This window comes from Octodon degus, unplaced genomic scaffold, assembly GCF_000260255.1.
Source record: "Octodon degus isolate 3935 unplaced genomic scaffold, OctDeg1.0 scaffold00098, whole genome shotgun sequence".
Taxonomy (NCBI): Eukaryota; Metazoa; Chordata; class Mammalia; order Rodentia; family Octodontidae; genus Octodon; species Octodon degus.
In genome coordinates this window covers 8,751,043-8,764,081 of record NW_004524674.1, presented here as the reverse complement: position 1 = coordinate 8,764,081, position 13,039 = coordinate 8,751,043, and the positions used below count along the sequence as shown (strand labels likewise).

The window sequence follows — 13,039 nt, the reverse complement described above, 5'->3', positions numbered from 1 at the left end:
AAACCCCAGGCTACCACACACAACACTCATGCAGGCAGATTTGGGAGATCATTCTTCCTTTGCGCTTGTAAACAACATAGATTATAAAGGCCTCAAATACACAAAGGTCTGCGATGCACACACACACTCTGCAATCTCACACAGGGATGAGGAGGTCTGTTCTGCCTCTGGGGTGGCAGAGCAAGGAGTGGGGCCTTCCGGGTTGCTGGTCACTGTTCAATGCCACTGAGGCCCAGGAGAAGCCCAGGCCTTGAGATGAGGTACCGAAGGGGCTTTGTGGGCCCTTTCCGTGTGGCCCCATCACAGCTGAGCTCTGCAAGGGCTTCTTGCAACCACAGGTCACCCTTTGGTACCACACCCTGTAATGACCCACTTGTCCCCAAATGTCCCTCAGCCTGCCAGTCACCAGGAGCAAGGTGTCTGGCCAGGCCCTTCCTGGAGATGTGAGCCCCAGAGTGGCTCATTACAGGCAGGCACAGGACAGGTTGGGTCCAGAACCCCTGCCTTCCACCTTCTCTGGCTTCCAAAGGTAACATGGCATGGAACTCGTTGTGCCTGGGGGCAGGTAGACAGAGGGTAGAAAGGCCATCTATAGGTAAGAGAAGGAAGAGGGCCTGTTTTGTAGGAAATGAAAGAGGGCCAGGTATATAGAGGGGAAGTTGCCAATAAATAAAATTTTCTGGCTTTCTTACACATCAGAAGTTGAAACTCATGGCATCCAGTGTAAATTTTTGGGTGCCTCCAATTGTTCAGGGAGCTACAAGAGACTTTGTCCTGTCTTATATCTCTTGTGACATCCTGGGTTTGCAGGTGACAGCCTTGGTGCTAAGTGTCTTCTGAGAACAATGACTCTGCTGGCAAATGGGGGGGACGCTGGGAGAGTGGATGGGAATGGAGCCTTCCATTTGGTCTTTTTGTTATTATAAACAAAAGGGAAAAGAAGAGAAAGGGAGGTGGGCGCCATTGCTCATGGCCGCTCAGGTGTGACACGTGGGCCGAGGGGGCGATCTGGTGGGAAGGAAAACCTTGGGAGCTGCTTCATGTGGGGGAGAAGACGGCCTGCTGCTGCTCGGTAGTTGTTTGTAGATTGTCTCCTGAGGGCTGTTACTGAACTCTGAAAATAGGGGCGCCAGTAAGAGAAGGAAGATCACACAGCACAGTGGTCCTGCTCAGAGAGGCAGCCCCAAGGCCCACCGGAAGGACCCAGGAGAGGGCTCGAGAGAAGGAGGTTGTTCCCATATTGTATGAGGTAGGAGCTGGGCAGGTGAAAGGAGAAAAACTATATCGAGGGTCTGGCTGAGGCAAAGGCAAAGAGCGGCTGTGTGTGGGAGGGTAAGGGAATAGGAAACAAGGTGCTTCCAGCTCCAGGACCCAGTATGGAGTAGCACATGGGGAGAGAAGATCAAAGGGTGTATGGTTGGGCACCCCAAGATGGATAGGAAGCGCTATGGGACCCCCAATTTGAGGTCCTGGACCAATCTGGGTGCTATCTGCCCTTCAAACAGGGAGAATGGTATTGTTCTATGGAGAGCCGACAGAAAGCTGAAGACTGTTTTGCAGCAGGGAGAGAGCATGGGCTTCAGTGTCCTCGCAGCATGATCAGGAACAGGGTACTCGCGTGGGGAGGGATGGGGTGATCCGGCTTTAGTGGGGTGGTGAGAGGTGCTTGATAGAGAGCCGGGGCAGGGGATGAGGGGTGTAGGCTCTGAGGTTCAGATCTCAGGAGGGAATGGGGGCTTTGGTCAGGGCTGGAGAAAGAAGGAAGAGAAAGGCTGAACCGACAACAGGGGTCCTGTGACTCCTTTAGGTGACACTGATTTCGTGGTCAGGAAGTCATGTGGTGAGCGGGCACGGAGAGAGTAGACACCTTTTCAGTGGGTGCGGGCCGTGGGTGTCTACTGAGGTGACTGCTGTCAGACCAGGCGTCATCATCTGCCTCGTGCCCTGGGGAGTCCCTAGGCCTCATTCGAGTCATTGCTCGTGAGGCCTGGCTTGCAGCTGGTGTCTGGCCAGTCAAGGTGTGGACAAGGCCAAAGTACAGTGAGGCAAGCATGGCCAAATTGTAAATTCGAGAAGATTATTATGAATATAATCAATACGTGCTTTATTAGGAAGATCCTTCTATGAAGAGGATAAGGAGCAGGTCTAGGGAACTGTAGAATATGACAGGGCCCTCACCTGTCATCTCATGTCTTGAATAGACAAAGATATTAGAAGCATCTGGAAGGTATACACAGTATTCAGCTTCTATCATGGCCTAAGTATTTTCTCGTGCTCTTTTCAGAATGTCTACTTCCATCTGCATTTAAATAACAACTTGACTTGAGATATATATATATATATATATATATATATATATATATATATATATATAATTTAGAAGGAAGAACAATTAGTCGTGGTATGTTTTATAGTGAATAACTGCTGTTTTGGAGGGAATATAGACAGATGAAAAATTTTACTAAGTATTTTATCGTACTTTTCTGCTGGGTGGTTAAGAACAAGTTAAAACAAGACCTGTGTTGATTAATCTTGAGCTCTTGCTGCCTACCAGGGTCAGGTGAGCCACGCTCACCATTACTCTTGGAACACTGTCTAGCACATCTCACTTCCTCCGTCAGCATCAGCTGCCAGAATGGGTCAAACTCTTGCGGGACAGCCCTTTCCTGTGGTCGGCCTCCTTAGGCATGCTGCACAACTTTGCTGATCCCTGTCTCCTGGGGTCCATCAGTGTCGTGGATTCCTAACTGACTGTCAACTTTTTACACTCAGCTGAATTAAACTAGCGTGGTGCTGGGTGCAGGGGGCCCACCTGAGGGCTGCTGCAGCAGCACAGAAGGCAGAACGGGGAAGACCCTGAAATGCTGCTAGGGATGCTGTTGGAGAAGCTGTTGGGGCTGTTGGAAGCTCATGGAGCTTTTGAAGGCTGCTCGTTCTCTTGGCCTCTTCTGCTGGAGGGCCTTGTCATGCTGGTTTCCCCAATGAACTTTGGAGGAGCTCTGGTCCTCAGCTTGAACATTGCTTCCTGGTTCCATAGGGGAAGATGGTGCGCTGCTCAGCCTCATGGAGAAGCTTGTTGCATTTGTTTTCCTGATGGGAACTCGGCTTTCCTCACTGCTGGAGGAGCTCAGGACCTCACTGCTGCTGAGGATGGCTGTGGTTCTTTTGGGGGAGCGCAGGTGCTTTGTCTGAGCGTTGCTTCCTGGCTCCAGTTCAGATCCCTCAGCCTGCTTGCACAGATCCTTCATCCACTCACACAGTTTCCAGCTTCCCTCACCGACCTTAGGGCCCTTCCAGCACAGTAAAGCAGAGCTGCATGAGACATCATCGTGGGCTCTGGGCTTCCAGTTAGACTTCTGAGAGGCTTTATTATGAGCTCTAGGTTTTCATCTGGACTCATGCAGGATAGTAGGATGCAGGCCCTCAGCTGGAGTCTTTAGAATTCAGTGTGTGGACAGATTTCCTGCACTCTTGTATATGATTCTTGGGTGATTTCCTATAAACTAATGTTATAAAATGTGTCCTGTATTATATTTTTCACCTTGCAAAAACCTCAAACCATGACAAGCAGTCTCCCCACTTAGGAGAATGAGTAACCCGGCAGAGTTGAAGGATCTTGTTAAAAAAAAAAAAAAAAGGTTCTCTCTTATCCTGGGTCTCTGCTGCCCTTTGGAGGCCAGGACCAAAATATTGGCTGTTCTCCTAGCCTGTTTATGTCTCTAGTTCTAGCTTCTAAACTATAGTTGTTGAACACATGAAAGAGAATTTCAGTGACACAGTTGCCACCTAACAGATGTGAGCACAGAGTCGACTATTGTGTGACAGCTGTGACCCCCCCACCCCCGCTCAGGACAGCAGTTACTGTAAGCCTTATAATTTAACCTTCTAGGGGGAGGGTAGTTTCTGTTTCTTCTTCTTCATCATCTTCTTTTTCTTCATGTATTTGGTACAGGATCTCACTACACAGGTCAGACTCATAGTGATTCTCCTATTTCCAGCTTCCCCAGCAAAGGGATGACAGGCATGTGCCACCAGGCCTGGTCTCCATGGCTGACACAGCATGCTCGAGGGTTGGACCAGCAAGGCATGTGGTGCTGGGGATCAAACCCTGGGCTCTGTGCTTGCCTAAGCCTGCTGAGCTATCTCACTGGCCCTAAAATATATGTATGTAATTCTATTTTTTACTTATTTTTTTTATTTTGCAGTACTGGGCGTCAAACTCAGGACCCGGCCCTTGCCAGGCAGGCACTTATGTTGCTGAGCTCTACCCCCGCCCAGGAAGGGAGTCTTTCATCAAGGGGTGTTCGGTTAACTTTGGGTGAGTGGGACAAAAGCTGGGGTTTTAAGAATCTGAAGAAAAAGAGCTGACACACTGGCTGTCCTGGGCAAGGTCTGACAGAGAGGGAGGAACAGAAGGACAGAGGCACAGCCATCTGGACCAGGTGTGTGACACAGTGCGAGTGGGAGTTGGGGGAGCATAGGCCCAAAGAATAAGGAGGAGAAGGGGGCCCAAGCCTTGCAGCTGGGTGGGCCTTAGGAAGGTGGCCTTGCCTGGGCTCAGGCTGGGTCTGGGTCATTGCCCTAGTAGAGCCGGGCAACCACGGTGTGGCAGCATCAGGGAGTGGTGCTGTGGTGCTGTGTATCCTGTCCCTTGGGTGCCAAGGCATGGGACGTGGTGGCAGGTGGGGCCACAGGCATGGCCTGCTGTGCGCAGACTCCTGCTGCATGGCATGGGGCCAGGGTCTGTACTGTGCAGGCCTGTGTTTCCCTTCTGGAGGCTGGCCTCAGACAGAGGTGCAGATGCAGAGGTGTGTGCGCAGGCGTTGTAGTGCTTTTGTGGCTACCAGCATCTGTAGGATCTTAACTTTTATGGTAGCCTATGGGCTTTGTGCTGTGTGGTGTGAGCTGGGCAGGCGGGGTGTACCAGGCATGGGTGATTGGCACTGGGGTGGCACAGCTTTAGACCCCTAGCCAGTGACCAGCAAGGCCCCTGAGGGGCGTGTTTCAGGATGAACTCTTGTTGTAGAAGGGACTCAGGCTCCTGAGGGAACTCCAGGAGGAACCTGTAGGGGAGGGAAGCAGAGGGCTTTGGACTGAAGGAAAGAAGGAATAAAACTTCAGGTGGCTAATACATTAGGAGAGAGAAAAGTCCAGACTTGAAGCTCAATGCACGATGGAGGCTTAGGAAAGGGCTATGGCAGCATGCCTTCAGGTCACCCTGACACAAAGGAAACCTGATGAGAGGAGGTGAAAGAGTTGTCCTGTAGGCAGAACCGTAGCTGAGTGGAGATTGTCTGCTGACTGCATTCCAGCCGTTAGGATCTACCTTCCGCAGAGGGACCCTGCATGTCCCCTGGAGAGCTGCACAGGCCAGGATCCCTCAGTGGCCCCTTCTGTGTTCCCTAGCTCCGCACAGGCAGAGCTCTCTCCGGAAAGGAATCCAGTGGCCCATCTGTCAGCCTTCCATTGGCCGTTGAGGTTGATGGGGATTCGTTGGGGTGCTGGAGAAATCTGTCCTCAGCTTTGAGAGTGGCAGCTGCCCTAAAGGAAGCTACTAGTTGGCAGAGAAACAACAGTTTGGTTTTAGCATTTTATAAAGGACAGAGAAAAGCTTGAGCTGCCTTGCAATGAGATTTTATACAAAGGCCCGTTTACAGAGTTCTGCCAAAGCCCACTAAGGGGACACTTTCACATAACTTCTCAGCTTGTCTGAAATAAAAGTAAGAACCATAGAGGTCATGAGTTGTCTTAGTTACTGTTTACTTGTTGCTGGGACAAATACCGGACACTCAAAATGAAGGAAGGAAAGGTTTATTTAGCTCACAGTTACTGGAGGGTTCAGTCCATATTCCGCTGGCTCCAAGGCAAACAACAGCAGTTCATGGGGCAAAAAACAATGAAGAGCAGAGGAGGAGCAGCAGCTGTGGCGGCTGCGCCAGGGCCTGAGTTCAATCCCCGATTCCGAAAAAAAAAAAAAAAAAAAAAAAAAAAAGCATAATGTGGCACTGGCTATGAAGATCAAGCTCCTTCGAAGACTGGGACTTCTCCATGGAAGCGGGCAGGGCAGGAAGCCTTCCTCAGTTCCTTTATACATCTCTATGTGCTGAGTCACTCTGGGATGGGGTTGAACCAATCACTGGCCCAATAGCGCCCCAGGTTGGGCCCTGCCCCACCTGGAGAACTGCCCGAGCTAATTCAGGCAAGTTGACACATGTATCGACTAACACATTAGTCAAACAGTCTAAGTGAGTGTCTAAAGGGAACTTACACACAGGAGGAATATAAGGCCTTGTCCACGAGAAGAAAACATCCCTTAAAGGAGCATCATAAAAAAGCATTATAAAGTGATTTACAGAAGCCCAAAGAGTGCCCAAGCAGAATTAAAATTATGACTACCTAATATAACTCAGTAATTAACAAACACAAGTGAACTCTCATCTCCTGTTAGTTACTTGTGTTATTTTGCGAAGCATAATAATCAAAGCGTTGTGCTCTGGGCAAGTTGACACATGTATCGACTAACACATTAGTCAAACAGGAAACTTGGTGTGGCAGGAAACTTGGTGACAGTGTGATGCAGAAAAAGATCAGTCATTGGGACATCAGATTGGGAGACGGGGAGAAGTCTGAGGATCTACAGGAGGAGGTCAGCAGGGCCCAGGAAAGACAGAAGGTTCCCCTCTGGGGTACACAGAGAGGTAGGGGACAGCGGCTGGATCCCTGGGGGATGTCTCCAGTGGGGACCCAAAGCCATAAATGAGAGCAAGGGAGCAAGGCCAGTGTGTTTGTGGTCACTCCACGCTACAGGGAAGCAGCCTTCCAGGGGGTGCTTTTCCAGACAAGCAATGGAGTTTTAAAAACCTGAAAAAACAGGGGGTGTCCCTCTCTGACCTCATGGGGAAGAGAAAAAGGCAGGTGGGAAGGAAGAAATAGGCAGAGAGGGATTAGGAAGCTTACCTGATCTGAAATGCCAACCAGATGACCGTTGGGCGGAAGTTTCTTCAGGGCAGAAGCTCAGGAGCTGCAGAGCCCAAGGTCTGCAGATGCTGGCAGCTGGGTCAGAGGTGCAAGGAGGCGGAAAGCCACCAGGAGGCGCTTGTCTCGCTCCTGCATTTTGGCTGCAGGTGTAGGGCACAGCCAAGAGAGCAACTAGTTCAGACCACTGAGATTTTGCAAAGGCAGCATGGCGAGGAATTTATTGTGCCTGAATTTCCAAGGACCAAAGGGATTGGTCCAAGGACCAAACAGGATTACTTTTTTTTTTTAATTGTCATTGACTCTATTTTTGTTTTCTTTTTGGTGGTACCAGTGTTTGAACTCAGGACCTTGTGCTTGCCAGGCAAGTGCTTATTCTACTGAGCTATCTCCCCGGCCCGAAAGATGGCAGGGAACTCTAGGAAGGGAGATGTTAGTGAACACCAGTGGTGAAAGTTCTCCGGCTGTCTTGAATCTCAGTAGGCAAAACTCTTTGAGGCACCCAGTGTAAATTTTAGAGTGTCTCCATATGTTCAGGGACATGAAAGTTTTCTTTTCCTATCTGATCTTTTATGACACTCTGAGTTTGCCCATGATGACAGTGTCAGTGCTAAGCTGAGTCCCCACTGGAAACAGTGCATCTGACCCCTGCCTGGGCCATCACAGGCACTCTGATTCCCAGGCTATTCCAGCTGTGGCACTGAAGGGACAGTAGTGGGATCCAGGATACCTGAGGTGGGGGAGCCGGTGCTCAGGGGTCTGGGTGAGGGATGACACTCGGCTGGTCTCTGAGCCCACGAAACCACTGTCTGTCTCAGGGGAGGCCGAGACAGGCTGAAGCTCCCGAAAAAGGCAGTGTCCATGTAAGTTTGAGGAATGTGCCCAGGGCACCTGGGAAGCCCTTCTCCCCCCCAAATCCTGGCCTGGCCTCACCTTCCAGAGGCTGTCAGCAACTCCAGGAGAAGGAAGCCAGCGCAGGAGTGAGGGTTCCCAGCCTCGCAGGCCCAAGGCCAGCATGGACTGATACAGGGACCCACACCCTGAGCAAGTCTGGCAGTCTTTGGTGGAGCCTGAACCCTGGGAGAGGTCCTTCTACCCCTGAGGGGTACAGGGAGGAGAGGAGAGTTTTACTCCAGTGCTCTCTGGCAAAGTCTAGAATGTCACCATCTCCTCTGCTCCCAGAAAGGCCCAGACTGTTCCTTTGGAAGCAAACCTACGATACATGCACAACTGGCTCTCTGGGTCCTGCGCAACATGCAGAGAGCTCAGCAGGTGACGCACTCATCATCCTTGTCCTCCTGCGCAGGGGTCCATTGCAGGAATCCTGACCAGGGCTGGTCGGAACAGTATGGAGCTATGGAGTGTGTGTGTGTGTGTGTGTGTGTGTGTGTGTGTGTACACACATACATGTACTTCCTTAGGAGCTTTAGTCACATTACTGTAGTGGCCTGTGGCTCCTGCTACAGTGTAAGGGATGGCTGCTTGGTGGAAAGGTACAGGAAATCACAGCCACATGCTCAGCCCTCTCTCCTGGAATTTTTAGCCCTGCAGCATCCAGCATTTCCTGTGGCGGTCACATGGCATTTCCCTGGGTCTCGGCATTCAGTGTTTTTCTTTATTAGTGCTGAGAATTGAACCCAGGGCCCCACACTAAGCTACATCACCAGTTCATTCTTTCCTTTTTCTTTTTTAATTTTATTTATTTTGGTACCGGGGATTGAACTCGGGACCCTGTGCTTTCCAGTCAAGCACTTATTCTACTGGGCTACCTCCCCAGCTCTCCCTAAGTCAGTAAATTGCCAGACTGGCCTTGAACTTGCAGCCGTCCAGTCTCCATCCCCAGAGCGCTGGGCTTATCAGCCTGTGTCATGGTGCTGGTTTCAGCTGTTTTATAAAGATGCGCAGCCACTTTGGCTCCAGGCCTACTTAAGACTTCATGTTAATTTGATTACACCAGCAAAGATAGTTGCTAATGAGGCGACTGAATTTCAATGCATCTTGTAGGGACACAGTGCAGCCTGTGACACACAGGATGGGCAGACTGAGGGTAAAGGGCAAATCTCTTTGGTGGTAAAATGTACACAGCATTAGGTTTGCCTTTAATGCCATTTAGTGCGTTCCTAGCATGGTGTAACTCACCGCCATGTAGCTCTATAACATTGCCACCACCTCAGGAGAGACTCTTTTTCTCAGTGACTTCCAATTCTTCCTTTCCCCCAACTTAGAAAAACACCTATCTGCTTTGCATCTCCACAGTTTTGCTCATCTTGGACATGTGGCATCAATGAAGTGTGCTATGTGACGTTCAGGACCAATGTTCTCTGCCTCAGCATAGTGTCCTGGGGTCACTTGTACCACAGCGTATGTTAGAACTTCACTCCTTTCTATGGCTGCATGATATTCCAACTTGTTGTTCTGGGCCAAAGCAGCCTCCATGTAGGAGAATGGGTCAAGGGTGTTATGAGGCTGAAGAAAGAGGCAAGCAGATCAGGATTGTGCAAAGCGCCATTTCCTGGGGTCTGAGGCAGCCGAGAGGCCAAGTGGATCCCCACCACTGGAGTCAGCGAGAGGGACACACAGATGAGTTGGGTCAGGAGAGACTTCCCCCATGCTGTAGTGTCACCTACTTCATCCCAAGCTAACTTCAGAGACTGCCTCAGGCACATTCCCTGAGGCTGGTCTGGTTGTAAAGCTGCCCACACCACTGGAGTGCTTTGGTGTGGCAGGGGTCCTGGCAACCCAGGCGGCTGCAGTCAAGTCCCCCTGAATGCGCACAGCATGCATGACACCCCCTCAGCCCATTCTTCCGGCGACAGACATCTGAGTCATTGGGAAGAATCCTTCCACATGCAGAATTGTTGCCTGTGAAGTTCTGGAGAAAAATCACTGTATCATCCACCTTGCAAGAAGGACATCAGAGAAAGTCTGGGAGACAAAGTTGCCAGATAGATAAATGCGTAGGGACTTTGCCTCACGCAGTGTTTGTCATGCACTTCAACTAAGAAAAGTTCTTGCTTCTCTGAAACACACATGCATTTATCCTGGGAACCCACTGCTTGTGGTCCAGATCTCACTCTGCATTCTCCCCTGGGGCATCAGGAAGCAGTCTGAATGAGAGCCCTTCTTCCTCTTTTGTCTAAGAGAAAGGACAAACCCCAAGCCACTGGATTCAATGTTTTAAAAGCTTGCGCTGTGTTTCTGGGCTGTCAGTGCCCATGCAGCCCGGAATCCTCAACTCTCCCTGCTAAGGCCCCTGACAGGCACCTTCCAAGCTGCCCGGCCAGGGCTGCAGGAGCTGCTGCATGGAGCTCCGGAAGACTCCTGCGTCCACACCATTACACGCTGTCCTACCTAAGCGGCAATCGAGACTGAGGCCAAGTCCTGAGTCTGAGGAGACCCAGGGCAAGGCGGAGCTGCAAGGCAGCTCTGGCTGCAGACAGCACCAGCAGGTGACTAGCCCCACGGCTACCTGTGACAGCACCCAGAAGTTTGTTGCAAACACAGATTTGCAGGCTCACACAGACCTACCGATTCACAGTCCCAGCAGGCTGTGTTTCGGCCGCCACCCATTCTGGTGCCTGCTACAGTGCCAAGACCTGTTGCAATGCCCCTGTTCCTCAGGGTGGAAAATGGGTTCCCAGTCTATGGGAACAATAAAATAATACAGACTTAGGAATGTAAATTGTTTTCATTTCTTTGATAGATGATCAGAAATGAAAGGGAGCTGGAAGAGCTCTCTTCTTCAGCCATTTCCTGAGATCTGCTCTCTTCTGAAGAGTTTGCTCAGCTGCCCCACTGGCTTCCCATTGTATAGATGGACTTAACTCACAGTTCAGTTTTCCCCTAGCAATTCCTTGGGGTTGGAGACACAGCTTCTTCTTCATGGCAGCTACAGCTTCTGGAAGTTCCAGAAAGGCCCTGGAACTCGGCCTGGCCCCCAGCTCACCGGCCTGTGTGGCCCAGCCAGCGAGGACCCTGGGGCAGGGCCAGTTCATTCCCGGTAGGTATGGGTTAGGTTTTGGGGAACAGACAGCAGTCTTCCCATGAACTGTCAGTGTCCTGGTTCCCAGTATCCCATTGCACAACTGCATATTGGGAACTGAACAAGTGGACTCCTTGGCTGGGCCCTGCAGGAAAAGCCCCGGGCTGGCTTGAGTTTGTCCACAGAGGATGAAGTGCGCACAATCACATCCAGTGATTTCTATTTTATTCATTCATTAAACTTCGTAAAATTATTATGTAGGACTAAACATGATCCATTCAAGCTTTGCTGGCCAAGGTCAGGAGCAGATTCAAGCCCAATGTGGGCCCCGCAGACCTGTCCAACGTGGTTTCTTTCATAGGAAAACTTTAAAAAGGGGTGCTGTATGTTTATTTTTTCAACAAACTAGAAGATAGAGAAATAAGAAGTACAGAGAAGTTCAAAATTTTCTCCAAATTATCTATTCCATTGTTTTAACAATATTTAAATCAATACGCCAATTGGTTTTCATTTATACTGCTATACTACTAGCAGTTTCCTTAGTTCATGCAAGAGGGTATTCTGCTATTATCTGCTTGTTTTTTTTTTTTTTTTTTTTTGTAAGACAGTCTGCTTTGTGTATGACCTTACTTAGAGTAGCATTTTGGCCATGCTTTTAAGGTATTGGTACATGGAGTATTAAATATGTTATTCTCTGATTTGTGTTGAAATTTTGTTTAATTTTTTCCACAGGAGTAAGAAGAGTGCTTTCCATGTTTTCTTTATTGATGTCCATTTCTACTACATCACATAAAAATAAATACAAATTCGGGGTAGTGAGAAGAGCTTAATGTCGCAAGGTGTTTCTCAGCTCCCTTGTGCAAGCTGCGTGAAGGATGCAATTTCAGGCTCAGGACGGCTTCCTCACCGCGCCTGGCCTTGCGACCCAGTGGACGCGCGGGACTGGAAACAGACTGCAAGAACTTCATGCATTCTTGCTGGGGAACAGCAGACAGGACGAAAACGAATTTATCTTTTCTCAGCTCTGCGGTCCCTGAAGTCCTGCTGGAGCCTTGAATCAGGGTCCAGCTTCTCCATCAGCCAGGGCGTCTCTGCCACAACTTGGTCCTCGGTTAGCACACTGGTGAGCACTGGACTGTTTCTGCACTGGGGTTCCTGTGAATCGTGCTATGAACATTCGTAGCTAAGGAAGCATGATATCATGAAACTTATTTTGGTAACTTCAGTGCTGATCATGAGAGGAAGAATTCAACACTGTGTCGTGGAAGCACATGTGGCACAAGCCTGTCACCCTAGTATTCAGGGGCTGAAGCAGGAAGACCACCACAAGTTAGAGACCTACCTGGCCAAAGTAGGAGGTTCACAGCCAGCCTGGAATACTGAGACCTGTCTCAGAAACAAACACAAAACCCTAAAAGCTAGAGCTATGCTAGCTGTAACTGAAATAGAATACAGAAAGGGCTTGAAAAGTTCTACACTGTTAAAGCTCTAACCACAGATCATAAAAAGAATGAACATGGGCTGTGGACATGGACTCCTGCCCAGGATGAATATAGTGGTTAAGTAGGTGAATATGTTTATTTTATTTTAAAAAATAAAATCAATAAGAATAAAATACTGCCTGTAATCCCAGCACTTGGGAGATTGAGACGGGAGGATTGCTGCAAGTTTGAGATTAGTCTGGGGCTACAAAAACGACTACAAGGCAGGCCCAAACTGCATTGTGAGACCTTATCTCAATAAAATAAAATAAAAATAAAAGAATAAAACCTTAACCACAGACAATGTTAAAACGAGCAATTATTGAGAAAATATGAAATCACAAAGAATGGTAGGACTGGCCAGATAGCTCAGGAGATTAAAGAACTGGCTTAAGCTGGCACAAGGACCAGGGTTCCATCCCTGGCCTGCTGTGCTGGCGCCGCCTCTGGGTTGAGCTGAGTCTGGGCATGGTAGCGCACCTGTAATCCCACCAATTGGGAGGCTGAAACAGGAGGATCATTACGAGTCTGTTCTGTGTAGTGAGACCCTTTACTAAATACATAAAAAGAAGGAGGAGGAGGAGGAGGAAGGAGGAGGAGG

General features: G+C 49.5%; 1 protein-coding gene across 1 annotated transcript in view; it reads left to right on the top strand.

Moving 5' to 3' along the window:
• Nucleotides 1-13,039, top strand: part of LOC101577472 (alpha-1-acid glycoprotein-like) — a 20,223-nt gene that overhangs the window by 3,713 nt on the left and 3,471 nt on the right. The gene's annotated exons all lie outside the window — the stretch shown is intronic.